Source organism: Hyla sarda, unplaced genomic scaffold (genome assembly GCF_029499605.1).
Source record: "Hyla sarda isolate aHylSar1 unplaced genomic scaffold, aHylSar1.hap1 scaffold_1092, whole genome shotgun sequence".
Classification (NCBI taxonomy): Eukaryota; Metazoa; Chordata; class Amphibia; order Anura; family Hylidae; genus Hyla; species Hyla sarda.
In genome coordinates, this window is record NW_026607712.1 from 30,627 (window position 1) to 57,260 (window position 26,634).

General features: G+C 46.0%; 12 non-coding genes across 12 annotated transcripts; all 12 read left to right on the top strand.

Annotated features, from left to right (window-relative positions):
* Nucleotides 1–105: 105 nt before the first annotated feature.
* LOC130300658 (U2 spliceosomal RNA) lies at nucleotides 106–296 on the top strand. The gene has a single exon (XR_008851497.1). It is a non-coding gene; the product is annotated as a U2 spliceosomal RNA (small nuclear RNA).
* Nucleotides 297–2,374: 2,078 nt separating this feature from the next.
* On the top strand, nucleotides 2,375–2,565 carry LOC130300660 (U2 spliceosomal RNA). Its single transcript, XR_008851498.1, has one exon. It is a non-coding gene; the product is annotated as a U2 spliceosomal RNA (small nuclear RNA).
* A 2,092-nt stretch (nucleotides 2,566–4,657) lies between these two features.
* Nucleotides 4,658–4,848, top strand: LOC130300661 (U2 spliceosomal RNA). Its single transcript, XR_008851499.1, has one exon. It is a non-coding gene; the product is annotated as a U2 spliceosomal RNA (small nuclear RNA).
* Nucleotides 4,849–6,944: 2,096 nt separating this feature from the next.
* LOC130300662 (U2 spliceosomal RNA) lies at nucleotides 6,945–7,135 on the top strand. Its single transcript, XR_008851500.1, has one exon. It is a non-coding gene; the product is annotated as a U2 spliceosomal RNA (small nuclear RNA).
* A 2,089-nt stretch (nucleotides 7,136–9,224) lies between these two features.
* Nucleotides 9,225–9,415, top strand: LOC130300664 (U2 spliceosomal RNA). Its single transcript, XR_008851502.1, has one exon. It is a non-coding gene; the product is annotated as a U2 spliceosomal RNA (small nuclear RNA).
* Nucleotides 9,416–11,512: 2,097 nt separating this feature from the next.
* On the top strand, nucleotides 11,513–11,703 carry LOC130300665 (U2 spliceosomal RNA). The gene has a single exon (XR_008851503.1). It is a non-coding gene; the product is annotated as a U2 spliceosomal RNA (small nuclear RNA).
* A 2,088-nt stretch (nucleotides 11,704–13,791) lies between these two features.
* LOC130300666 (U2 spliceosomal RNA) lies at nucleotides 13,792–13,982 on the top strand. Its single transcript, XR_008851504.1, has one exon. It is a non-coding gene; the product is annotated as a U2 spliceosomal RNA (small nuclear RNA).
* A 2,091-nt stretch (nucleotides 13,983–16,073) lies between these two features.
* LOC130300667 (U2 spliceosomal RNA) lies at nucleotides 16,074–16,264 on the top strand. The gene has a single exon (XR_008851505.1). It is a non-coding gene; the product is annotated as a U2 spliceosomal RNA (small nuclear RNA).
* Nucleotides 16,265–18,356: 2,092 nt separating this feature from the next.
* On the top strand, nucleotides 18,357–18,547 carry LOC130300668 (U2 spliceosomal RNA). The gene has a single exon (XR_008851506.1). It is a non-coding gene; the product is annotated as a U2 spliceosomal RNA (small nuclear RNA).
* Nucleotides 18,548–20,642: 2,095 nt separating this feature from the next.
* Nucleotides 20,643–20,833, top strand: LOC130300669 (U2 spliceosomal RNA). The gene has a single exon (XR_008851507.1). It is a non-coding gene; the product is annotated as a U2 spliceosomal RNA (small nuclear RNA).
* A 2,090-nt stretch (nucleotides 20,834–22,923) lies between these two features.
* Nucleotides 22,924–23,114, top strand: LOC130300670 (U2 spliceosomal RNA). The gene has a single exon (XR_008851508.1). It is a non-coding gene; the product is annotated as a U2 spliceosomal RNA (small nuclear RNA).
* A 2,094-nt stretch (nucleotides 23,115–25,208) lies between these two features.
* Nucleotides 25,209–25,399, top strand: LOC130300671 (U2 spliceosomal RNA). The gene has a single exon (XR_008851509.1). It is a non-coding gene; the product is annotated as a U2 spliceosomal RNA (small nuclear RNA).
* The last annotated feature ends 1,235 nt before the right edge of the window (nucleotides 25,400–26,634 follow it).

Consider the following 26,634-nt stretch of genomic DNA (forward strand, 5'->3'; position numbering starts at 1 on the left):
CCCCAGCCCAGAGTGTGCATGGAAAATTGTTTGGCAGCCTCCCTGACAGCAAGCAGTGATAGTGCCCATGAAGGGCACCTTTTTGGGCCCGCCCCTTTCACGGTTATCGCTTCTCGGCCTTTTGGCTAAGATCAAGTGTAGTATCTGTTCTTATCAGTTTAATATCTGATACGTCCCCTATCTGGGGACCATATATTAAATGGATTTTTGAGAACGGGGGCCGATTTCGAAGCTTGCTTCCGTCGCCCTATGCATTGACCCGATATGGCAGTATCTTCGGGTACAGTGCACCACCCCCTTACAGGGTTAAAAAGAAAGATTCCTACTTTCATTGCTACCTGCTTGCTGGCTAGCCAGCTAGCCAGCCCTGTGGGCCTTGCTGCTGCTGCAGCCAAAAAACAAAAGGTGCTGCTGCTGCTTCTGCTGCTTCTGCTTCTGCTTGTGTCTGGCCGCTGTTGGAGCGTCCAGGCACAGGACTTCTGCTGCTGCTGACTAAATGGCCTCCTTAATTGGATCATTTGAGTAGCCAGCACACCTGTGCAGGTAGGGCATGACATGATAGGCAGCTGCCTTGATAGCGGGTGGGTGCTGAATGTTCCTAATTGACAAAATAAGATTAATGCTTATGAAGAAATATAAAATCTCATCCCTTCCCCAATATCGCGCCACACCCCTACCCCTTAATTCCCTGGTTGAACTTGATGGACATATGTCTTTTTTCGACCGTACTAACTATGTAACTATGTAACATAACATGGGGGGGGGGGGGGTCTCCTGGCTGTTCACACAGGTGTGTCATTGCTGTACATTGACCATGCATTGCTTCTGTGGTATTGCAAAGGCAAAGACAAATGCTTCCAGCCATCCATTGCACTAATGGATTGGTCATCAGCTGGCTGTCTATGTCCCGCATCAATATAGACCAAAGTACAGAGGGTTAGGCTATGCTATTGTGCACCTACCTGATGCATCAGAAGGTGCGAGGCCCTTGCTAAATTCTGTGCACAGACTTTGAGATCTATACTTTAGACTGTATCTAAACCTGCTCCAACATGGACTGACATTCTGGCCTACTTTCAGCCGATGCGACTTGTCTGTCGCTGAACAGTCGCTTTTTATGTATTCAGCACCTATGTATAATGTTGTAAAAATGCTCTAGAAGTTAAAGTCGCAGAAATGTCACACATATTTGGCCTGCAACTTTCTGTGCGACAAATTCAGACAGGAAAAATCAGTATAAATCCTTAGAAAATTATCCCCCAGTGTCTCCATCTGCTGGCGGTATTGAATAAGCATTGCTGCACTGATGGGGTATGCATTAGACGAAAAAAAAGAAGAAAAAGAAGAATAATACGCCCAGAAAAGAGGCGAAAAGGAGAAAAACGTAAAAAAACGTGAAAAAAAAGTAAGAGGAAGAGAAGGGAAAAAAAGGTGGAAATGGGTTTAAAAGTGATTTCGGCGGAGAAATATATATATATATATATATATATATATATATATACGCGCACACACACACATATATATAAACGTATTCTCCGTTGAGATATTGCAGCCGCTGCTGTGTCCAGGCCCAGGAGCCTTAGCACTGTGCTGTGATGTCACTCAATACCACTGACATCACTAGGTGTAAACAACATCTCTCCTTTGCTGTGTATGTGACTATGGAGCTGTTTGGTGATGTCGTCTATTATGGCCTTCATAGAAGCAACAGGAGATTGTTGCATCCATCTAGAACCCTCAGAACTACAGTGCTATGATGTCACTCACTTCCACAGGCCTTGCAGAGTGTAAACAACAACAACCCAGCTTTGTTGTGTATGTAACCATAGGGATTTGTGATGTCACCTAGAACCTTCACAGCAGCGACAGCTTTATGAGGAGCATCAGCACTGCTCTGCCTGAGCAGAACCATCACCGCCATAGGTTGTCAAATAACCCGGGTTTAACCCACACAGGTAAGTCCAATGGGGTGCAGGCATGTCCTCTATGCTTACAGCTTCCCGTGGGTGTTGGTTTGATACCGTTTGGGGACAGCCAAGGAGGCATCTGCAGGCAACAAAGGTAGGTGTGTGCTTGTGTGTGTGTTTCCTATGCAGATCCTAAGCCCAGTGTCACATGCAAGTAGGAGGAGTAAGAAGGGTTCCTGGCAAATCCGGGTTATGGATTGCATTTAAAAAGGCCCCGTGGGAGTGCAATGGGCCCCTGTCTTGCTGCTTAGCAATAATGGTATGGGTTTAGGTTCTGCTGTGTGTACTGGTGGTTGACTGCCCCCCAGCCCAGAGTGTGCATGGAAAATTGTCTGGCAGCCTCCCTGACAGCAAGCAGTGATAGTGCCCATGAAGGGCACCTTGTTGGGCCCGCCCCTTTCACGGTTATCGCTTCTCGGCCTTTTGGCTAAGATCAAGTGTAGTATCTGTTCTTATCAGTTTAATATCTGATACGTCCCCTATCTGGGGACCATATATTAAATGGATTTTTGAGAACGGGGGCCGATTTCGAAGCTTGCTTCCGTCGCCCTATGCATTGACCCGATATGGCAGTATCTTCGGGTACAGTGCACCACCCCCTTACAGGGTTAAAAAGAAAGATTCCTACTTTCATTGCTACCTGCTTGCTGGCTAGCCAGCTAGCCAGCCCTGTGGGCCTTGCTGCTGCTGCAGCCAAAAAACAAAAGGTGGTGCTGCTGCTGCTGCTTCTGCTGCTTCTGCTTCTGCTTGTGTCTGGCCGCTGTTGGAGCGTCCAGGCACAGGACTTCTGCTGCTGCTGACTAAATGGCCTCCTTAATTGGATCATTTGAGTAGCCAGCACACCTGTGCAGGTAGGGCATGACATGATAGGCAGCTGCCTTGATAGCGGGTGGGTGCTGAATGTTCCTAATTGACAAAATAAGATTAATGCTTATGAAGAAATATAAAATCTCATCCCTTCCCCAATATCGCGCCACACCCCTACCCCTTAATTCCCTGGTTGAACTTGATGGACATATGTCTTTTTTCGACCGTACTAACTATGTAACTATGTAACATAACATGGGGGGGGGGGGTCTCCTGGCTGTTCACACAGGTGTGTCATTGCTGTACATTGACCATGCATTGCTTCTGTGGTATTGCAAAGGCAAAGACAAATGCTTCCAGCCATCCATTGCACTAATGGATTGGTCATGAGCTGGCTGTCTATGTCCCGCATCAATATAGACCAAAGTACAGAGGGTTAGGCTATGCTATTGTGCACCTACCTGATGCATCAGAAGGTGCGAGGCCCTTGCTAAATTCTGTGCACAGACTTTGAGATCTATACTTTAGACTGTATCTAAACCTGCTCCAACATGGACTGACATTCTGGCCTACTTTCAGCCGATGCGACTTGTCTGTCGCTGAACAGTCGCTTTTTATGTATTCAGCACCTATGTATAATGTTGTAAAAATGCTCTAGAAGCTAAAGTCGCAGAAATGTCACACATATTTGGCCTGCAACTTTCTGTGCGACAAATTCAGACAGGAAAAATCAGTATAAATCCTTAGAAAATTATCCCCCAGTGTCTCCATCTGCTGGCGGTATTGAATAAGCATTGCTGCACTGATGGGGTATGCATTAGACGAAAAAAAAGAAGAAAAAGAAGAATAATACGCCCAGAAAAGAGGCGAAAAGGAGAAAAACGTAAAAAAACGTGAAAAAAAAGTAAGAGGAAGAGAAGGGAAAAAAAGGTGGAAATGGGTTTAAAAGTGATTTCGGCGGAGAAATATATATATATATATATATATATATATATATATATATATATATACGCGCACACACACACATATATATAAACGTATTCTCCGTTGAGATATTGCAGCCGCTGCTGTGTCCAGGCCCAGGAGCCTTAGCACTGTGCTGTGATGTCACTCAATACCACTGACATCACTAGGTGTAAACAACATCTCTCCTTTGCTGTGTATGTGACTATGGAGCTGTTTGGTGATGTCGTCTATTATGGCCTTCATAGAAGCAACAGGAGATTGTTGCATCCATCTAGAACCCTCAGAACTACAGTGCTATGATGTCACTCACTTCCACAGGCCTTGCAGAGTGTAAACAACAACAACCCAGCTTTGTTGTGTATGTAACCATAGGGATTTGTGATGTCACCTAGAACCTTCACAGCAGCGACAGCTTTATGAGGAGCATCAGCACTGCTCTGCCTGAGCAGAACCATCACCGCCATAGGTTGTCAAATAACCCGGGTTTAACCCACACAGGTAAGTCCAATGGGGTGCAGGCATGTCCTCTATGCTTACAGCTTCCCGTGGGTGTTGGTTTGATACCGTTTGGGGACAGCCAAGGAGGCATCTGCAGGCAACAAAGGTAGGTGTGTGCTTGTGTGTGTGTTTCCTATGCAGATCCTAAGCCCAGTGTCACATGCAAGTAGGAGGAGTAAGAAGGGTTCCTGGCAAATCCGGGTTATGGATTGCATTTAAAAAGGCCCCGTGGGAGTGCAATGGGCCCCTGTCTTGCTGCTTAGCAATAATGGTATGGGTTTAGGTTCTGCTGTGTGTACTGGTGGTTGACTGCCCCCCAGCCCAGAGTGTGCATGGAAAATTGTCTGGCAGCCTCCCTGACAGCAAGCAGTGATAGTGCCCATGAAGGGCACCTTGTTGGGCCCGCCCCTTTCACGGTTATCGCTTCTCGGCCTTTTGGCTAAGATCAAGTGTAGTATCTGTTCTTATCAGTTTAATATCTGATACGTCCCCTATCTGGGGACCATATATTAAATGGATTTTTGAGAACGGGGGCCGATTTCGAAGCTTGCTTCCGTCGCCCTATGCATTGACCCGATATGGCAGTATCTTCGGGTACAGTGCACCACCCCCTTACAGGGTTAAAAAGAAAGATTCCTACTTTCATTGCTACCTGCTTGCTGGCTAGCCAGCTAGCCAGCCCTGTGGGCCTTGCTGCTGCTGCAGCCAAAAAACAAAAGGTGGTGCTGCTGCTGCTGCTTCTGCTGCTTCTGCTTCTGCTTGTGTCTGGCCGCTGTTGGAGCGTCCAGGCACAGGACTTCTGCTGCTGCTGACTAAATGGCCTCCTTAATTGGATCATTTGAGTAGCCAGCACACCTGTGCAGGTAGGGCATGACATGATAGGCAGCTGCCTTGATAGCGGGTGGGTGCCTGAATGTTCCTAATTGACAAAATAAGATTAATGCTTATGAAGAAATATAAAATCTCATCCCTTCCCCAATATCGCGCCACACCCCTACCCCTTAATTCCCTGGTTGAACTTGATGGACATATGTCTTTTTTCGACCGTACTAACTATGTAACTATGTAACATAACATGGGGGGGGGGGGGTCTCCTGGCTGTTCACACAGGTGTGTCATTGCTGTACATTGACCATGCATTGCTTCTGTGGTATTGCAAAGACAAATGCTTCCAGCCATCCATTGCACTAATGGATTGGTCATCAGCTGGCTGTCTATGTCCCGCATCAATATAGACCAAAGTACAGAGGGTTAGGCTATGCTATTGTGCACCTACCTGATGCATCAGAAGGTGCGAGGCCCTTGCTAAATTCTGTGCACAGACTTTGAGATCTATACTTTAGACTGTATCTAAACCTGCTCCAACATGGACTGACATTCTGGCCTACTTTCAGCCGATGCGACTTGTCTGTCGCTGAACAGTCGCTTTTTATGTATTCAGCACCTATGTATAATGTTGTAAAAATGCTCTAGAAGCTAAAGTCGCAGAAATGTCACACATATTTGGCCTGCAACTTTCTGTGCGACAAATTCAGACAGGAAAAATCAGTATAAATCCTTAGAAAATTATCCCCCAGTGTCTCCATCTGCTGGCGGTATTGAATAAGCATTGCTGCACTGATGGGGTATGCATTAGACGAAAAAAAAGAAGAAAAAGAAGAATAATACGCCCAGAAAAGAGGCGAAAAGGAGAAAAACGTAAAAAAACGTGAAAAAAAAGTAAGAGGAAGAGAAGGGAAAAAAAGGTGGAAATGGGTTTAAAAGTGATTTCGGCGGAGAAATATATATATATATATATATATATATATATATATATATATATATATATATATACGCGCACACACACACATAGATATAAACGTATTCTCCGTTGAGATATTGCAGCCGCTGCTGTGTCCAGGCCCAGGAGCCTTAGCACTGTGCTGTGATGTCACTCAATACCACTGACATCACTAGGTGTAAACAACATCTCTCCTTTGCTGTGTATGTGACTATGGAGCTGTTTGGTGATGTCGTCTATTATGGCCTTCATAGAAGCAACAGGAGATTGTTGCATCCATCTAGAACCCTCAGAACTACAGTGCTATGATGTCACTCACTTCCACAGGCCTTGCAGAGTGTAAACAACAACAACCCAGCTTTGTTGTGTATGTAACCATAGGGATTTGTGATGTCACCTAGAACCTTCACAGCAGCGACAGCTTTATGAGGAGCATCAGCACTGCTCTGCCTGAGCAGAACCATCACCGCCATAGGTTGTCAAATAACCCGGGTTTAACCGACACAGGTAAGTCCAATGGGGTGCAGGCATGTCCTCTATGCTTACAGCTTCCCGTGGGTGTTGGTTTGATACCGTTTGGGGACAGCCAAGGAGGCATCTGCAGGCAACAAAGGTAGGTGTGTGCTTGTGTGTGTGTTTCCTATGCAGATCCTAAGCCCAGTGTCACATGCAAGTAGGAGGAGTAAGAAGGGTTCCTGGCAAATCCGGGTTATGGATTGCATTTAAAAAGGCCCCGTGGGAGTGCAATGGGCCCCTGTCTTGCTGCTTAGCAATAATGGTATGGGTTTAGGTTCTGCTGTGTGTACTGGTGGTTGACTGCCCCCCAGCCCAGAGTGTGCATGGAAAATTGTCTGGCAGCCTCCCTGACAGCAAGCAGTGATAGTGCCCATGAAGGGCACCTTGTTGGGCCCGCCCCTTTCACGGTTATCGCTTCTCGGCCTTTTGGCTAAGATCAAGTGTAGTATCTGTTCTTATCAGTTTAATATCTGATACGTCCCCTATCTGGGGACCATATATTAAATGGATTTTTGAGAACGGGGGCCGATTTCGAAGCTTGCTTCCGTCGCCCTATGCATTGACCCGATATGGCAGTATCTTCGGGTACAGTGCACCACCCCCTTACAGGGTTAAAAAGAAAGATTCCTACTTTCATTGCTACCTGCTTGCTGGCTAGCCAGCTAGCCAGCCCTGTGGGCCTTGCTGCTGCTGCAGCCAAAAAACAAAAGGTGGTGCTGCTGCTGCTTCTGCTGCTTCTGCTTCTGCTTGTGTCTGGCCGCTGTTGGAGCGTCCAGGCACAGGACTTCTGCTGCTGCTGACTAAATGGCCTCCTTAATTGGATCATTTGAGTAGCCAGCACACCTGTGCAGGTAGGGCATGACATGATAGGCAGCTGCCTTGATAGCGGGTGGGTGCTGAATGTTCCTAATTGACAAAATAAGATTAATGCTTATGAAGAAATATAAAATCTCATCCCTTCCCCAATATCGCGCCACACCCCTACCCCTTAATTCCCTGGTTGAACTTGATGGACATATGTCTTTTTTCGACCGTACTAACTATGTAACTATGTAACATAACATGGGGGGGGGGGGGGTCTCCTGGCTGTTCACACAGGTGTGTCATTGCTGTACATTGACCATGCATTGCTTCTGTGGTATTGCAAAGGCAAAGACAAATGCTTCCAGCCATCCATTGCACTAATGGATTGGTCATCAGCTGGCTGTCTATGTCCCGCATCAATATAGACCAAAGTACAGAGGGTTAGGCTATGCTATTGTGCACCTACCTGATGCATCAGAAGGTGCGAGGCCCTTGCTAAATTCTGTGCACAGACTTTGAGATCTATACTTTAGACTGTATCTAAACCTGCTCCAACATGGACTGACATTCTGGCCTACTTTCAGCCGATGCGACTTGTCTGTCGCTGAACAGTCGCTTTTTATGTATTCAGCACCTTTGTATAATGTTGTAAAAATGCTCTAGAAGCTAAAGTCGCAGAAATGTCACACATATTTGGCCTGCAACTTTCTGTGCGACAAATTCAGACAGGAAAAATCAGTATAAATCCTTAGAAAATTATCCCCCAGTGTCTCCATCTGCTGGCGGTATTGAATAAGCATTGCTGCACTGATGGGGTATGCATTAGACGAAAAAAAAGAAGAAAAAGAAGAATAATACGCCCAGAAAAGAGGCGAAAAGGAGAAAAACGTAAAAAAACGTGAAAAAAAAGTAAGAGGAAGAGAAGGGAAAAAAAGGTGGAAATGGGTTTAAAAGTGATTTCGGCGGAGAAATATATATATATATATATATATAATATATATATATATATATACGCGCACACACACACATATATATATAAACGTATTCTCCGTTGAGATATTGCAGCCGCTGCTGTGTCCAGGCCCAGGAGCCTTAGCACTGTGCTGTGATGTCACTCAATACCACTGACATCACTAGGTGTAAACAACATCTCTCCTTTGCTGTGTATGTGACTATGGAGCTGTTTGGTGATGTCGTCTATTATGGCCTTCATAGAAGCAACAGGAGATTGTTGCATCCATCTAGAACCCTCAGAACTACAGTGCTATGATGTCACTCACTTCCACAGGCCTTGCAGAGTGTAAACAACAACAACCCAGCTTTGTTGTGTATGTAACCATAGGGATTTGTGATGTCACCTAGAACCTTCACAGCAGCGACAGCTTTATGAGGAGCATCAGCACTGCTCTGCCTGAGCAGAACCATCACCGCCATAGGTTGTCAAATAACCCGGGTTTAACCCACACAGGTAAGTCCAATGGGGTGCAGGCATGTCCTCTATGCTTACAGCTTCCCGTGGGTGTTGGTTTGATACCGTTTGGGGACAGCCAAGGAGGCATCTGCAGGCAACAAAGGTAGGTGTGTGCTTGTGTGTGTGTTTCCTATGCAGATCCTAAGCCCAGTGTCACATGCAAGTAGGAGGAGTAAGAAGGGTTCCTGGCAATCCGGGTTATGGATTGCATTTAAAAAGGCCCCGTGGGAGTGCAATGGGCCCCTGTCTTGCTGCTTAGCAATAATGGTATGGGTTTAGGTTCTGCTGTGTGTACTGGTGGTTGACTGCCCCCCAGCCCAGAGTGTGCATGGAAAATTGTCTGGCAGCCTCCCTGACAGCAAGCAGTGATAGTGCCCATGAAGGGCACCTTGTTGGGCCCGCCCCTTTCACGGTTATCGCTTCTCGGCCTTTTGGCTAAGATCAAGTGTAGTATCTGTTCTTATCAGTTTAATATCTGATACGTCCCCTATCTGGGGACCATATATTAAATGGATTTTTGAGAACGGGGGCCGATTTCGAAGCTTGCTTCCGTCGCCCTATGCATTGACCCGATATGGCAGTATCTTCGGGTACAGTGCACCACCCCCTTACAGGGTTAAAAAGAAAGATTCCTACTTTCATTGCTACCTGCTTGCTGGCTAGCCAGCTAGCCAGCCCTGTGGGCCTTGCTGCTGCTGCAGCCAAAAAACAAAAGGTGGTGCTGCTGCTGCTGCTTCTGCTGCTTCTGCTTCTGCTTGTGTCTGGCCGCTGTTGGAGCGTCCAGGCACAGGACTTCTGCTGCTGCTGACTAAATGGCCTCCTTAATTGGATCATTTGAGTAGCCAGCACACCTGTGCAGGTAGGGCATGACATGATAGGCAGCTGCCTTGATAGCGGGTGGGTGCTGAATGTTCCTAATTGACAAAATAAGATTAATGCTTATGAAGAAATATAAAATCTCATCCCTTCCCCAATATCGCGCCACACCCCTACCCCTTAATTCCCTGGTTGAACTTGATGGACATATGTCTTTTTTCGACCGTACTAACTATGTAACTATGTAACATAACATGGGGGGGGGGGGGGGTCTCCTGGCTGTTCACACAGGTGTGTCATTGCTGTACATTGACCATGCATTGCTTCTGTGGTATTGCAAAGGCAAAGACAAATGCTTCCAGCCATCCATTGCACTAATGGATTGGTCATCAGCTGGCTGTCTATGTCCCGCATCAATATAGACCAAAGTACAGAGGGTTAGGCTATGCTATTGTGCACCTACCTGATGCATCAGAAGGTGCGAGGCCCTTGCTAAATTCTGTGCACAGACTTTGAGATCTATACTTTAGACTGTATCTAAACCTGCTCCAACATGGACTGACATTCTGGCCTACTTTCAGCCGATGCGACTTGTCTGTCGCTGAACAGTCGCTTTTTATGTATTCAGCACCTATGTATAATGTTGTAAAAATGCTCTAGAAGCTAAAGTCGCAGAAATGTCACACATATTTGGCCTGCAACTTTCTGTGCGACAAATTCAGACAGGAAAAATCAGTATAAATCCTTAGAAAATTATCCCCCAGTGTCTCCATCTGCTGGCGGTATTGAATAAGCATTGCTGCACTGATGGGGTATGCATTAGACGAAAAAAAAGAAGAAAAAGAAGAATAATACGCCCAGAAAAGAGGCGAAAAGGAGAAAAACGTAAAAAAATGTGAAAAAAAAGTAAGAGGAAGAGAAGGGAAAAAAAGGTGGAAATGGGTTTAAAAGTGATTTCGGCGGAGAAATATATATATATATATATATATATATATATATATATATATATATATACGCGCACACACACACATATATATAAACGTATTCTCCGTTGAGATATTGCAGCCGCTGCTGTGTCCAGGCCCAGGAGCCTTAGCACTGTGCTGTGATGTCACTCAATACCACTGACATCACTAGGTGTAAACAACATCTCTCCTTTGCTGTGTATGTGACTATGGAGCTGGTTGGTGATGTCGTCTATTATGGCCTTCATAGAAGCAACAGGAGATTGTTGCATCCATCTAGAACCCTCAGAACTACAGTGCTATGATGTCACTCACTTCCACAGGCCTTGCAGAGTGTAAACAACAACAACCCAGCTTTGTTGTGTATGTAACCATAGGGATTTGTGATGTCACCTAGAACCTTCACAGCAGCGACAGCTTTATGAGGAGCATCAGCACTGCTCTGCCTGAGCAGAACCATCACCGCCATAGGTTGTCAAATAACCCGGGTTTAACCCACACAGGTAAGTCCAATGGGGTGCAGGCATGTCCTCTATGCTTACAGCTTCCCGTGGGTGTTGGTTTGATACCGTTTGGGGACAGCCAAGGAGGCATCTGCAGGCAACAAAGGTAGGTGTGTGCTTGTGTGTGTGTTTCCTATGCAGATCCTAAGCCCAGTGTCACATGCAAGTAGGAGGAGTAAGAAGGGTTCCTGGCAAATCCGGGTTATGGATTGCATTTAAAAAGGCCCCGTGGGAGTGCAATGGGCCCCTGTCTTGCTGCTTAGCAATAATGGTATGGGTTTAGGTTCTGCTGTGTGTACTGGTGGTTGACTGCCCCCCAGCCCAGAGTGTGCATGGAAAATTGTCTGGCAGCCTCCCTGACAGCAAGCAGTGATAGTGCCCATGAAGGGCACCTTGTTGGGCCCGCCCCTTTCACGGTTATCGCTTCTCGGCCTTTTGGCTAAGATCAAGTGTAGTATCTGTTCTTATCAGTTTAATATCTGATACGTCCCCTATCTGGGGACCATATATTAAATGGATTTTTGAGAACGGGGGCCGATTTCGAAGCTTGCTTCCGTCGCCCTATGCATTGACCCGATATGGCAGTATCTTCGGGTACAGTGCACCACCCCCTTACAGGGTTAAAAAGAAAGATTCCTACTTTCATTGCTACCTGCTTGCTGGCTAGCCAGCTAGCCAGCCCTGTGGGCCTTGCTGCTGCTGCAGCCAAAAAACAAAAGGTGGTGCTGCTGCTGCTGCTTCTGCTGCTTCTGCTTCTGCTTGTGTCTGGCCGCTGTTGGAGCGTCCAGGCACAGGACTTCTGCTGCTGCTGACTAAATGGCCTCCTTAATTGGATCATTTGAGTAGCCAGCACACCTGTGCAGGTAGGGCATGACATGATAGGCAGCTGCCTTGATAGCGGGTGGGTGCTGAATGTTCCTAATTGACAAAATAAGATTAATGCTTATGAAGAAATATAAAATCTCATCCCTTCCCCAATATCGCGCCACACCCCTACCCCTTAATTCCCTGGTTGAACTTGATGGACATATGTCTTTTTTCGACCGTACTAACTATGTAACTATGTAACATAACATGGGGGGGGGGGGTCTCCTGGCTGTTCACACAGGTGTGTCATTGCTGTACATTGACCATGCATTGCTTCTGTGGTATTGCAAAGGCAAAGACAAATGCTTCCAGCCATCCATTGCACTAATGGATTGGTCATCAGCTGGCTGTCTATGTCCCGCATCAATATAGACCAAAGTACAGAGGGTTAGGCTATGCTATTGTGCACCTACCTGATGCATCAGAAGGTGCGAGGCCCTTGCTAAATTCTGTGCACAGACTTTGAGATCTATACTTTAGACTGTATCTAAACCTGCTCCAACATGGACTGACATTCTGGCCTACTTTCAGCCGATGCGACTTGTCTGTCGCTGAACAGTCGCTTTTTATGTATTCAGCACCTATGTATAATGTTGTAAAAATGCTCTAGAAGCTAAAGTCGCAGAAATGTCACACATATTTGGCCTGCAACTTTCTGTGCGACAAATTCAGACAGGAAAAATCAGTATAAATCCTTAGAAAATTATCCCCCAGTGTCTCCATCTGCTGGCGGTATTGAATAAGCATTGCTGCACTGATGGGGTATGCATTAGACGAAAAAAAAGAAGAAAAAGAAGAATAATACGCCCAGAAAAGAGGCGAAAAGGAGAAAAACGTAAAAAAACGTGAAAAAAAAGTAAGAGGAAGAGAAGGGAAAAAAAGGTGGAAATGGGTTTAAAAGTGATTTTGGCGGAGAAATATATATATATATATATATATATATATATATATATATATACGCGCACACACACACATATATATAAACGTATTCTCCGTTGAGATATTGCAGCCGCTGCTGTGTCCAGGCCCAGGAGCCTTAGCACTGTGCTGTGATGTCACTCAATACCACTGACATCACTAGGTGTAAACAACATCTCTCCTTTGCTGTGTATGTGACTATGGAGCTGTTTGGTGATGTCGTCTATTATGGCCTTCATAGAAGCAACAGGAGATTGTTGCATCCATCTAGAACCCTCAGAACTACAGTGCTATGATGTCACTCACTTCCACAGGCCTTGCAGAGTGTAAACAACAACAACCCAGCTTTGTTGTGTATGTAACCATAGGGATTTGTGATGTCACCTAGAACCTTCACAGCAGCGACAGCTTTATGAGGAGCATCAGCACTGCTCTGCCTGAGCAGAACCATCACCGCCATAGGTTGTCAAATAACCCGGGTTTAACCCACACAGGTAAGTCCAATGGGGTGCAGGCATGTCCTCTATGCTTACAGCTTCCCGTGGGTGTTGGTTTGATACCGTTTGGGGACAGCCAAGGAGGCATCTGCAGGCAACAAAGGTAGGTGTGTGCTTGTGTGTGTGTTTCCTATGCAGATCCTAAGCCCAGTGTCACATGCAAGTAGGAGGAGTAAGAAGGGTTCCTGGCAAATCCGGGTTATGGATTGCATTTAAAAAGGCCCCGTGGGAGTGCAATGGGCCCCTGTCTTGCTGCTTAGCAATAATGGTATGGGTTTAGGTTCTGCTGTGTGTACTGGTGGTTGACTGCCCCCCAGCCCAGAGTGTGCATGGAAAATTGTCTGGCAGCCTCCCTGACAGCAAGCAGTGATAGTGCCCATGAAGGGCACCTTGTTGGGCCCGCCCCTTTCACGGTTATCGCTTCTCGGCCTTTTGGCTAAGATCAAGTGTAGTATCTGTTCTTATCAGTTTAATATCTGATACGTCCCCTATCTGGGGACCATATATTAAATGGATTTTTGAGAACGGGGGCCGATTTCGAAGCTTGCTTCCGTCGCCCTATGCATTGACCCGATATGGCAGTATCTTCGGGTACAGTGCACCACCCCCTTACAGGGTTAAAAAGAAAGATTCCTACTTTCATTGCTACCTGCTTGCTGGCTAGCCAGCTAGCCAGCCCTGTGGGCCTTGCTGCTGCTGCAGCCAAAAAACAAAAGGTGGTGCTGCTGCTGCTGCTTCTGCTGCTTCTGCTTCTGCTTGTGTCTGGCCGCTGTTGGAGCGTCCAGGCACAGGACTTCTGCTGCTGCTGACTAAATGGCCTCCTTAATTGGATCATTTGAGTAGCCAGCACACCTGTGCAGGTAGGGCATGACATGATAGGCAGCTGCCTTGATAGCGGGTGGGTGCTGAATGTTCCTAATTGACAAAATAAGATTAATGCTTATGAAGAAATATAAAATCTCATCCCTTCCCCAATATCGCGCCACACCCCTACCCCTTAATTCCCTGGTTGAACTTGATGGACATATGTCTTTTTTCGACCGTACTAACTATGTAACTATGTAACATAACATGGGGGGGGGGGGGTCTCCTGGCTGTTCACACAGGTGTGTCATTGCTGTACATTGACCATGCATTGCTTCTGTGGTATTGCAAAGACAAATGCTTCCAGCCATCCATTGCACTAATGGATTGGTCATCAGCTGGCTGTCTATGTCCCGCATCAATATAGACCAAAGTACAGAGGGTTAGGCTATGCTATTGTGCACCTACCTGATGCATCAGAAGGTGCGAGGCCCTTGCTAAATTCTGTGCACAGACTTTGAGATCTATACTTTAGACTGTATCTAAACCTGCTCCAACATGGACTGACATTCTGGCCTACTTTCAGCCGATGCGACTTGTCTGTCGCTGAACAGTCGCTTTTTATGTATTCAGCACCTATGTATAATGTTGTAAAAATGCTCTAGAAGCTAAAGTCGCAGAAATGTCACACATATTTGGCCTGCAACTTTCTGTGCGACAAATTCAGACAGGAAAAATCAGTATAAATCCTTAGAAAATTATCCCCCAGTGTCTCCATCTGCTGGCGGTATTGAATAAGCATTGCTGCACTGATGGGGTATGCATTAGACGAAAAAAAAGAAGAAAAAGAAGAATAATACGCCCAGAAAAGAGGCGAAAAGGAGAAAAACGTAAAAAAACGTGAAAAAAAAGTAAGAGGAAGAGAAGGGAAAAAAAGGTGGAAATGGGTTTAAAAGTGATTTCGGCGGAGAAATATATATATATATATATATATATATATATATATATATATATATATATACGCGCACACACACACATAGATATAAACGTATTCTCCGTTGAGATATTGCAGCCGCTGCTGTGTCCAGGCCCAGGAGCCTTAGCACTGTGCTGTGATGTCACTCAATACCACTGACATCACTAGGTGTAAACAACATCTCTCCTTTGCTGTGTATGTGACTATGGAGCTGTTTGGTGATGTCGTCTATTATGGCCTTCATAGAAGCAACAGGAGATTGTTGCATCCATCTAGAACCCTCAGAACTACAGTGCTATGATGTCACTCACTTCCACAGGCCTTGCAGAGTGTAAACAACAACAACCCAGCTTTGTTGTGTATGTAACCATAGGGATTTGTGATGTCACCTAGAACCTTCACAGCAGCGACAGCTTTATGAGGAGCATCAGCACTGCTCTGCCTGAGCAGAACCATCACCGCCATAGGTTGTCAAATAACCCGGGTTTAACCGACACAGGTAAGTCCAATGGGGTGCAGGCATGTCCTCTATGCTTACAGCTTCCCGTGGGTGTTGGTTTGATACCGTTTGGGGACAGCCAAGGAGGCATCTGCAGGCAACAAAGGTAGGTGTGTGCTTGTGTGTGTGTTTCCTATGCAGATCCTAAGCCCAGTGTCACATGCAAGTAGGAGGAGTAAGAAGGGTTCCTGGCAAATCCGGGTTATGGATTGCATTTAAAAAGGCCCCGTGGGAGTGCAATGGGCCCCTGTCTTGCTGCTTAGCAATAATGGTATGGGTTTAGGTTCTGCTGTGTGTACTGGTGGTTGACTGCCCCCCAGCCCAGAGTGTGCATGGAAAATTGTCTGGCAGCCTCCCTGACAGCAAGCAGTGATAGTGCCCATGAAGGGCACCTTGTTGGGCCCGCCCCTTTCACGGTTATCGCTTCTCGGCCTTTTGGCTAAGATCAAGTGTAGTATCTGTTCTTATCAGTTTAATATCTGATACGTCCCCTATCTGGGGACCATATATTAAATGGATTTTTGAGAACGGGGGCCGATTTCGAAGCTTGCTTCCGTCGCCCTATGCATTGACCCGATATGGCAGTATCTTCGGGTACAGTGCACCACCCCCTTACAGGGTTAAAAAGAAAGATTCCTACTTTCATTGCTACCTGCTTGCTGGCTAGCCAGCTAGCCAGCCCTGTGGGCCTTGCTGCTGCTGCAGCCAAAAAACAAAAGGTGGTGCTGCTGCTGCTTCTGCTGCTTCTGCTTCTGCTTGTGTCTGGCCGCTGTTGGAGCGTCCAGGCACAGGACTTCTGCTGCTGCTGACTAAATGGCCTCCTTAATTGGATCATTTGAGTAGCCAGCACACCTGTGCAGGTAGGGCATGACATGATAGGCAGCTGCCTTGATAGCGGGTGGGTGCTGAATGTTCCTAATTGACAAAATAAGATTAATGCTTATGAAGAAATATAAAATCTCATCCCTTCCCCAATATCGCGCCACACCCCTACCCCTTAATTCCCTGGTTGAACTTGATGGACATATGTCTTTTTTCGACCGTACTAACTATGTAACTATGTAACATAACATGGGGGGGGGGGGGGGTCTCCTGGCTGTTCACACAGGTGTGTCATTGCTGTACATTGACCATGCATTGCTTCTGTGGTATTGCAAAGGCAAAGACAAATGCTTCCAGCCATCCATTGCACTAATGGATTGGTCATCAGCTGGCTGTCTATGTCCCGCATCAATATAGACCAAAGTACAGAGGGTTAGGCTATGCTATTGTGCACCTACCTGATGCATCAGAAGGTGCGAGGCCCTTGCTAAATTCTGTGCACAGACTTTGAGATCTATACTTTAGACTGTATCTAAACCTGCTCCAACATGGACTGACATTCTGGCCTACTTTCAGCCGATGCGACTTGTCTGTCGCTGAACAGTCGCTTTTTATGTATTCAGCACCTTTGTATAATGTTGTAAAAATGCTCTAGAAGCTAAAGTCGCAGAAATGTCACACATATTTGGCCTGCAACTTTCTGTGCGACAAATTCAGACAGGAAAAATCAGTATAAATCCTTAGAAAATTATCCCCCAGTGTCTCCATCTGCTGGCGGTATTGAATAAGCATTGCTGCACTGATGGGGTATGCATTAGACGAAAAAAAAGAAGAAAAAGAAGAATAATACGCCCAGAAAAGAGGCGAAAAGGAGAAAAACGTAAAAAAACGTGAAAAAAAAGTAAGAGGAAGAGAAGGGAAAAAAAGGTGGAAATGGGTTTAAAAGTGATTTCGGCGGAGAAATATATATATATATATATATATATATATATATATATATATATACGCGCACACACACACATATATATATAAACGTATTCTCCGTTGAGATATTGCAGCCGCTGCTGTGTCCAGGCCCAGGAGCCTTAGCACTGTGCTGTGATGTCACTCAATACCACTGACATCACTAGGTGTAAACAACATCTCTCCTTTGCTGTGTATGTGACTATGGAGCTGTTTGGTGATGTCGTCTATTATGGCCTTCATAGAAGCAACAGGAGATTGTTGCATCCATCTAGAACCCTCAGAACTACAGTGCTATGATGTCACTCACTTCCACAGGCCTTGCAGAGTGTAAACAACAACAACCCAGCTTTGTTGTGTATGTAACCATAGGGATTTGTGATGTCACCTAGAACCTTCACAGCAGCGACAGCTTTATGAGGAGCATCAGCACTGCTCTGCCTGAGCAGAACCATCACCGCCATAGGTTGTCAAATAACCCGGGTTTAACCCACACAGGTAAGTCCAATGGGGTGCAGGCATGTCCTCTATGCTTACAGCTTCCCGTGGGTGTTGGTTTGATACCGTTTGGGGACAGCCAAGGAGGCATCTGCAGGCAACAAAGGTAGGTGTGTGCTTGTGTGTGTGTTTCCTATGCAGATCCTAAGCCCAGTGTCACATGCAAGTAGGAGGAGTAAGAAGGGTTCCTGGCAAATCCGGGTTATGGATTGCATTTAAAAAGGCCCCGTGGGAGTGCAATGGGCCCCTGTCTTGCTGCTTAGCAATAATGGTATGGGTTTAGGTTCTGCTGTGTGTACTGGTGGTTGACTGCCCCCCAGCCCAGAGTGTGCATGGAAAATTGTCTGGCAGCCTCCCTGACAGCAAGCAGTGATAGTGCCCATGAAGGGCACCTTGTTGGGCCCGCCCCTTTCACGGTTATCGCTTCTCGGCCTTTTGGCTAAGATCAAGTGTAGTATCTGTTCTTATCAGTTTAATATCTGATACGTCCCCTATCTGGGGACCATATATTAAATGGATTTTTGAGAACGGGGGCCGATTTCGAAGCTTGCTTCCGTCGCCCTATGCATTGACCCGATATGGCAGTATCTTCGGGTACAGTGCACCACCCCCTTACAGGGTTAAAAAGAAAGATTCCTACTTTCATTGCTACCTGCTTGCTGGCTAGCCAGCTAGCCAGCCCTGTGGGCCTTGCTGCTGCTGCAGCCAAAAAACAAAAGGTGGTGCTGCTGCTGCTGCTTCTGCTGCTTCTGCTTCTGCTTGTGTCTGGCCGCTGTTGGAGCGTCCAGGCACAGGACTTCTGCTGCTGCTGACTAAATGGCCTCCTTAATTGGATCATTTGAGTAGCCAGCACACCTGTGCAGGTAGGGCATGACATGATAGGCAGCTGCCTTGATAGCGGGTGGGTGCTGAATGTTCCTAATTGACAAAATAAGATTAATGCTTATGAAGAAATATAAAATCTCATCCCTTCCCCAATATCGCGCCACACCCCTACCCCTTAATTCCCTGGTTGAACTTGATGGACATATGTCTTTTTTCGACCGTACTAACTATGTAACTATGTAACATAACATGGGGGGGGGGGGGGGTCTCCTGGCTGTTCACACAGGTGTGTCATTGCTGTACATTGACCATGCATTGCTTCTGTGGTATTGCAAAGGCAAAGACAAATGCTTCCAGCCATCCATTGCACTAATGGATTGGTCATCAGCTGGCTGTCTATGTCCCGCATCAATATAGACCAAAGTACAGAGGGTTAGGCTATGCTATTGTGCACCTACCTGATGCATCAGAAGGTGCGAGGCCCTTGCTAAATTCTGTGCACAGACTTTGAGATCTATACTTTAGACTGTATCTAAACCTGCTCCAACATGGACTGACATTCTGGCCTACTTTCAGCCGATGCGACTTGTCTGTCGCTGAACAGTCGCTTTTTATGTATTCAGCACCTATGTATAATGTTGTAAAAATGCTCTAGAAGCTAAAGTCGCAGAAATGTCACACATATTTGGCCTGCAACTTTCTGTGCGACAAATTCAGACAGGAAAAATCAGTATAAATCCTTAGAAAATTATCCCCCAGTGTCTCCATCTGCTGGCGGTATTGAATAAGCATTGCTGCACTGATGGGGTATGCATTAGACGAAAAAAAAGAAGAAAAAGAAGAATAATACGCCCAGAAAAGAGGCGAAAAGGAGAAAAACGTAAAAAAATGTGAAAAAAAAGTAAGAGGAAGAGAAGGGAAAAAAAGGTGGAAATGGGTTTAAAAGTGATTTCGGCGGAGAAATATATATATATATATATATATATATATATATATATATATATATACGCGCACACACACACATATATATAAACGTATTCTCCGTTGAGATATTGCAGCCGCTGCTGTGTCCAGGCCCAGGAGCCTTAGCACTGTGCTGTGATGTCACTCAATACCACTGACATCACTAGGTGTAAACAACATCTCTCCTTTGCTGTGTATGTGACTATGGAGCTGGTTGGTGATGTCGTCTATTATGGCCTTCATAGAAGCAACAGGAGATTGTTGCATCCATCTAGAACCCTCAGAACTACAGTGCTATGATGTCACTCACTTCCACAGGCCTTGCAGAGTGTAAACAACAACAACCCAGCTTTGTTGTGTATGTAACCATAGGGATTTGTGATGTCACCTAGAACCTTCACAGCAGCGACAGCTTTATGAGGAGCATCAGCACTGCTCTGCCTGAGCAGAACCATCACCGCCATAGGTTGTCAAATAACCCGGGTTTAACCCACACAGGTAAGTCCAATGGGGTGCAGGCATGTCCTCTATGCTTACAGCTTCCCGTGGGTGTTGGTTTGATACCGTTTGGGGACAGCCAAGGAGGCATCTGCAGGCAACAAAGGTAGGTGTGTGCTTGTGTGTGTGTTTCCTATGCAGATCCTAAGCCCAGTGTCACATGCAAGTAGGAGGAGTAAGAAGGGTTCCTGGCAAATCCGGGTTATGGATTGCATTTAAAAAGGCCCCGTGGGAGTGCAATGGGCCCCTGTCTTGCTGCTTAGCAATAATGGTATGGGTTTAGGTTCTGCTGTGTGTACTGGTGGTTGACTGCCCCCCAGCCCAGAGTGTGCATGGAAAATTGTCTGGCAGCCTCCCTGACAGCAAGCAGTGATAGTGCCCATGAAGGGCACCTTGTTGGGCCCGCCCCTTTCACGGTTATCGCTTCTCGGCCTTTTGGCTAAGATCAAGTGTAGTATCTGTTCTTATCAGTTTAATATCTGATACGTCCCCTATCTGGGGACCATATATTAAATGGATTTTTGAGAACGGGGGCCGATTTCGAAGCTTGCTTCCGTCGCCCTATGCATTGACCCGATATGGCAGTATCTTCGGGTACAGTGCACCACCCCCTTACAGGGTTAAAAAGAAAGATTCCTACTTTCATTGCTACCTGCTTGCTGGCTAGCCAGCTAGCCAGCCCTGTGGGCCTTGCTGCTGCTGCAGCCAAAAAACAAAAGGTGGTGCTGCTGCTGCTGCTTCTGCTGCTTCTGCTTCTGCTTGTGTCTGGCCGCTGTTGGAGCGTCCAGGCACAGGACTTCTGCTGCTGCTGACTAAATGGCCTCCTTAATTGGATCATTTGAGTAGCCAGCACACCTGTGCAGGTAGGGCATGACATGATAGGCAGCTGCCTTGATAGCGGGTGGGTGCTGAATGTTCCTAATTGACAAAATAAGATTAATGCTTATGAAGAAATATAAAATCTCATCCCTTCCCCAATATCGCGCCACACCCCTACCCCTTAATTCCCTGGTTGAACTTGATGGACATATGTCTTTTTTCGACCGTACTAACTATGTAACTATGTAACATAACATGGGGGGGGGGGGGGTCTCCTGGCTGTTCACACAGGTGTGTCATTGCTGTACATTGACCATGCATTGCTTCTGTGGTATTGCAAAGGCAAAGACAAATGCTTCCAGCCATCCATTGCACTAATGGATTGGTCATCAGCTGGCTGTCTATGTCCCGCATCAATATAGACCAAAGTACAGAGGGTTAGGCTATGCTATTGTGCACCTACCTGATGCATCAGAAGGTGCGAGGCCCTTGCTAAATTCTGTGCACAGACTTTGAGATCTATACTTTAGACTGTATCTAAACCTGCTCCAACATGGACTGACATTCTGGCCTACTTTCAGCCGATGCGACTTGTCTGTCGCTGAACAGTCGCTTTTTATGTATTCAGCACCTATGTATAATGTTGTAAAAATGCTCTAGAAGCTAAAGTCGCAGAAATGTCACACATATTTGGCCTGCAACTTTCTGTGCGACAAATTCAGACAGGAAAAATCAGTATAAATCCTTAGAAAATTATCCCCCAGTGTCTCCATCTGCTGGCGGTATTGAATAAGCATTGCTGCACTGATGGGGTATGCATTAGACGAAAAAAAAGAAGAAAAAGAAGAATAATACGCCCAGAAAAGAGGCGAAAAGGAGAAAAACGTAAAAAAACGTGAAAAAAAAGTAAGAGGAAGAGAAGGGAAAAAAAGGTGGAAATGGGTTTAAAAGTGATTTCGGCGGAGAAATATATATATATATATATATATATATATATATATATATATACGCGCACACACACACATATATATAAACGTATTCTCCGTTGAGATATTGCAGCCGCTGCTGTGTCCAGGCCCAGGAGCCTTAGCACTGTGCTGTGATGTCACTCAATACCACTGACATCACTAGGTGTAAACAACATCTCTCCTTTGCTGTGTATGTGACTATGGAGCTGTTTGGTGATGTCGTCTATTATGGCCTTCATAGAAGCAACAGGAGATTGTTGCATCCATCTAGAACCCTCAGAACTACAGTGCTATGATGTCACTCACTTCCACAGGCCTTGCAGAGTGTAAACAACAACAACCCAGCTTTGTTGTGTATGTAACCATAGGGATTTGTGATGTCACCTAGAACCTTCACAGCAGCGACAGCTTTATGAGGAGCATCAGCACTGCTCTGCCTGAGCAGAACCATCACCGCCATAGGTTGTCAAATAACCCGGGTTTAACCCACACAGGTAAGTCCAATGGGGTGCAGGCATGTCCTCTATGCTTACAGCTTCCCGTGGGTGTTGGTTTGATACCGTTTGGGGACAGCCAAGGAGGCATCTGCAGGCAACAAAGGTAGGTGTGTGCTTGTGTGTGTGTTTCCTATGCAGATCCTAAGCCCAGTGTCACATGCAAGTAGGAGGAGTAAGAAGGGTTCCTGGCAAATCCGGGTTATGGATTGCATTTAAAAAGGCCCCGTGGGAGTGCAATGGGCCCCTGTCTTGCTGCTTAGCAATAATGGTATGGGTTTAGGTTCTGCTGTGTGTACTGGTGGTTGACTGCCCCCCAGCCCAGAGTGTGCATGGAAAATTGTCTGGCAGCCTCCCTGACAGCAAGCAGTGATAGTGCCCATGAAGGGCACCTTGTTGGGCCCGCCCCTTTCACGGTTATCGCTTCTCGGCCTTTTGGCTAAGATCAAGTGTAGTATCTGTTCTTATCAGTTTAATATCTGATACGTCCCCTATCTGGGGACCATATATTAAATGGATTTTTGAGAACGGGGGCCGATTTCGAAGCTTGCTTCCGTCGCCCTATGCATTGACCCGATATGGCAGTATCTTCGGGTACAGTGCACCACCCCCTTACAGGGTTAAAAAGAAAGATTCCTACTTTCATTGCTACCTGCTTGCTGGCTAGCCAGCTAGCCAGCCCTGTGGGCCTTGCTGCTGCTGCAGCCAAAAAACAAAAGGTGGTGCTGCTGCTGCTGCTTCTGCTGCTTCTGCTTCTGCTTGTGTCTGGCCGCTGTTGGAGCGTCCAGGCACAGGACTTCTGCTGCTGCTGACTAAATGGCCTCCTTAATTGGATCATTTGAGTAGCCAGCACACCTGTGCAGGTAGGGCATGACATGATAGGCAGCTGCCTTGATAGCGGGTGGGTGCTGAATGTTCCTAATTGACAAAATAAGATTAATGCTTATGAAGAAATATAAAATCTCATCCCTTCCCCAATATCGCGCCACACCCCTACCCCTTAATTCCCTGGTTGAACTTGATGGACATATGTCTTTTTTCGACCGTACTAACTATGTAACTATGTAACATAACATGGGGGGGGGGGGGGTCTCCTGGCTGTTCACACAGGTGTGTCATTGCTGTACATTGACCATGCATTGCTTCTGTGGTATTGCAAAGACAAATGCTTCCAGCCATCCATTGCACTAATGGATTGGTCATCAGCTGGCTGTCTATGTCCCGCATCAATATAGACCAAAGTACAGAGGGTTAGGCTATGCTATTGTGCACCTACCTGATGCATCAGAAGGTGCGAGGCCCTTGCTAAATTCTGTGCACAGACTTTGAGATCTATACTTTAGACTGTATCTAAACCTGCTCCAACATGGACTGACATTCTGGCCTACTTTCAGCCGATGCGACTTGTCTGTCGCTGAACAGTCGCTTTTTATGTATTCAGCACCTATGTATAATGTTGTAAAAATGCTCTAGAAGCTAAAGTCGCAGAAATGTCACACATATTTGGCCTGCAACTTTCTGTGCGACAAATTCAGACAGGAAAAATCAGTATAAATCCTTAGAAAATTATCCCCCAGTGTCTCCATCTGCTGGCGGTATTGAATAAGCATTGCTGCACTGATGGGGTATGCATTAGACGAAAAAAAAGAAGAAAAAGAAGAATAATACGCCCAGAAAAGAGGCGAAAAGGAGAAAAACGTAAAAAAACGTGAAAAAAAAGTAAGAGGAAGAGAAGGGAAAAAAAGGTGGAAATGGGTTTAAAAGTGATTTCGGCGGAGAAATATATATATATATATATATATATATATATATATATATATATATATATATACGCGCACACACACACATAGATATAAACGTATTCTCCGTTGAGATATTGCAGCCGCTGCTGTGTCCAGGCCCAGGAGCCTTAGCACTGTGCTGTGATGTCACTCAATACCACTGACATCACTAGGTGTAAACAACATCTCTCCTTTGCTGTGTATGTGACTATGGAGCTGTTTGGTGATGTCGTCTATTATGGCCTTCATAGAAGCAACAGGAGATTGTTGCATCCATCTAGAACCCTCAGAACTACAGTGCTATGATGTCACTCACTTCCACAGGCCTTGCAGAGTGTAAACAACAACAACCCAGCTTTGTTGTGTATGTAACCATAGGGATTTGTGATGTCACCTAGAACCTTCACAGCAGCGACAGCTTTATGAGGAGCATCAGCACTGCTCTGCCTGAGCAGAACCATCACCGCCATAGGTTGTCAAATAACCCGGGTTTAACCGACACAGGTAAGTCCAATGGGGTGCAGGCATGTCCTCTATGCTTACAGCTTCCCGTGGGTGTTGGTTTGATACCGTTTGGGGACAGCCAAGGAGGCATCTGCAGGCAACAAAGGTAGGTGTGTGCTTGTGTGTGTGTTTCCTATGCAGATCCTAAGCCCAGTGTCACATGCAAGTAGGAGGAGTAAGAAGGGTTCCTGGCAAATCCGGGTTATGGATTGCATTTAAAAAGGCCCCGTGGGAGTGCAATGGGCCCCTGTCTTGCTGCTTAGCAATAATGGTATGGGTTTAGGTTCTGCTGTGTGTACTGGTGGTTGACTGCCCCCCAGCCCAGAGTGTGCATGGAAAATTGTCTGGCAGCCTCCCTGACAGCAAGCAGTGATAGTGCCCATGAAGGGCACCTTGTTGGGCCCGCCCCTTTCACGGTTATCGCTTCTCGGCCTTTTGGCTAAGATCAAGTGTAGTATCTGTTCTTATCAGTTTAATATCTGATACGTCCCCTATCTGGGGACCATATATTAAATGGATTTTTGAGAACGGGGGCCGATTTCGAAGCTTGCTTCCGTCGCCCTATGCATTGACCCGATATGGCAGTATCTTCGGGTACAGTGCACCACCCCCTTACAGGGTTAAAAAGAAAGATTCCTACTTTCATTGCTACCTGCTTGCTGGCTAGCCAGCTAGCCAGCCCTGTGGGCCTTGCTGCTGCTGCAGCCAAAAAACAAAAGGTGGTGCTGCTGCTGCTTCTGCTGCTTCTGCTTCTGCTTGTGTCTGGCCGCTGTTGGAGCGTCCAGGCACAGGACTTCTGCTGCTGCTGACTAAATGGCCTCCTTAATTGGATCATTTGAGTAGCCAGCACACCTGTGCAGGTAGGGCATGACATGATAGGCAGCTGCCTTGATAGCGGGTGGGTGCTGAATGTTCCTAATTGACAAAATAAGATTAATGCTTATGAAGAAATATAAAATCTCATCCCTTCCCCAATATCGCGCCACACCCCTACCCCTTAATTCCCTGGTTGAACTTGATGGACATATGTCTTTTTTCGACCGTACTAACTATGTAACTATGTAACATAACATGGGGGGGGGGGGGGTCTCCTGGCTGTTCACACAGGTGTGTCATTGCTGTACATTGACCATGCATTGCTTCTGTGGTATTGCAAAGGCAAAGACAAATGCTTCCAGCCATCCATTGCACTAATGGATTGGTCATCAGCTGGCTGTCTATGTCCCGCATCAATATAGACCAAAGTACAGAGGGTTAGGCTATGCTATTGTGCACCTACCTGATGCATCAGAAGGTGCGAGGCCCTTGCTAAATTCTGTGCACAGACTTTGAGATCTATACTTTAGACTGTATCTAAACCTGCTCCAACATGGACTGACATTCTGGCCTACTTTCAGCCGATGCGACTTGTCTGTCGCTGAACAGTCGCTTTTTATGTATTCAGCACCTTTGTATAATGTTGTAAAAATGCTCTAGAAGCTAAAGTCGCAGAAATGTCACACATATTTGGCCTGCAACTTTCTGTGCGACAAATTCAGACAGGAAAAATCAGTATAGATCCTTAGAAAATTATCCCCCAGTGTCTCCATCTGCTGGCGGTATTGAATAAGCATTGCTGCACTGATGGGGTATGCATTAGACGAAAAAAAAGAAGAAAAAGAAGAATAATACGCCCAGAAAAGAGGCGAAAAGGAGAAAAACGTAAAAAAACGTGAAAAAAAAGTAAGAGGAAGAGAAGGGAAAAAAAGGTGGAAATGGGTTTAAAAGTGATTTCGGCGGAGAAATATATATATATATATATATATATATATATATATATATACGCGCACACACACACATATATAT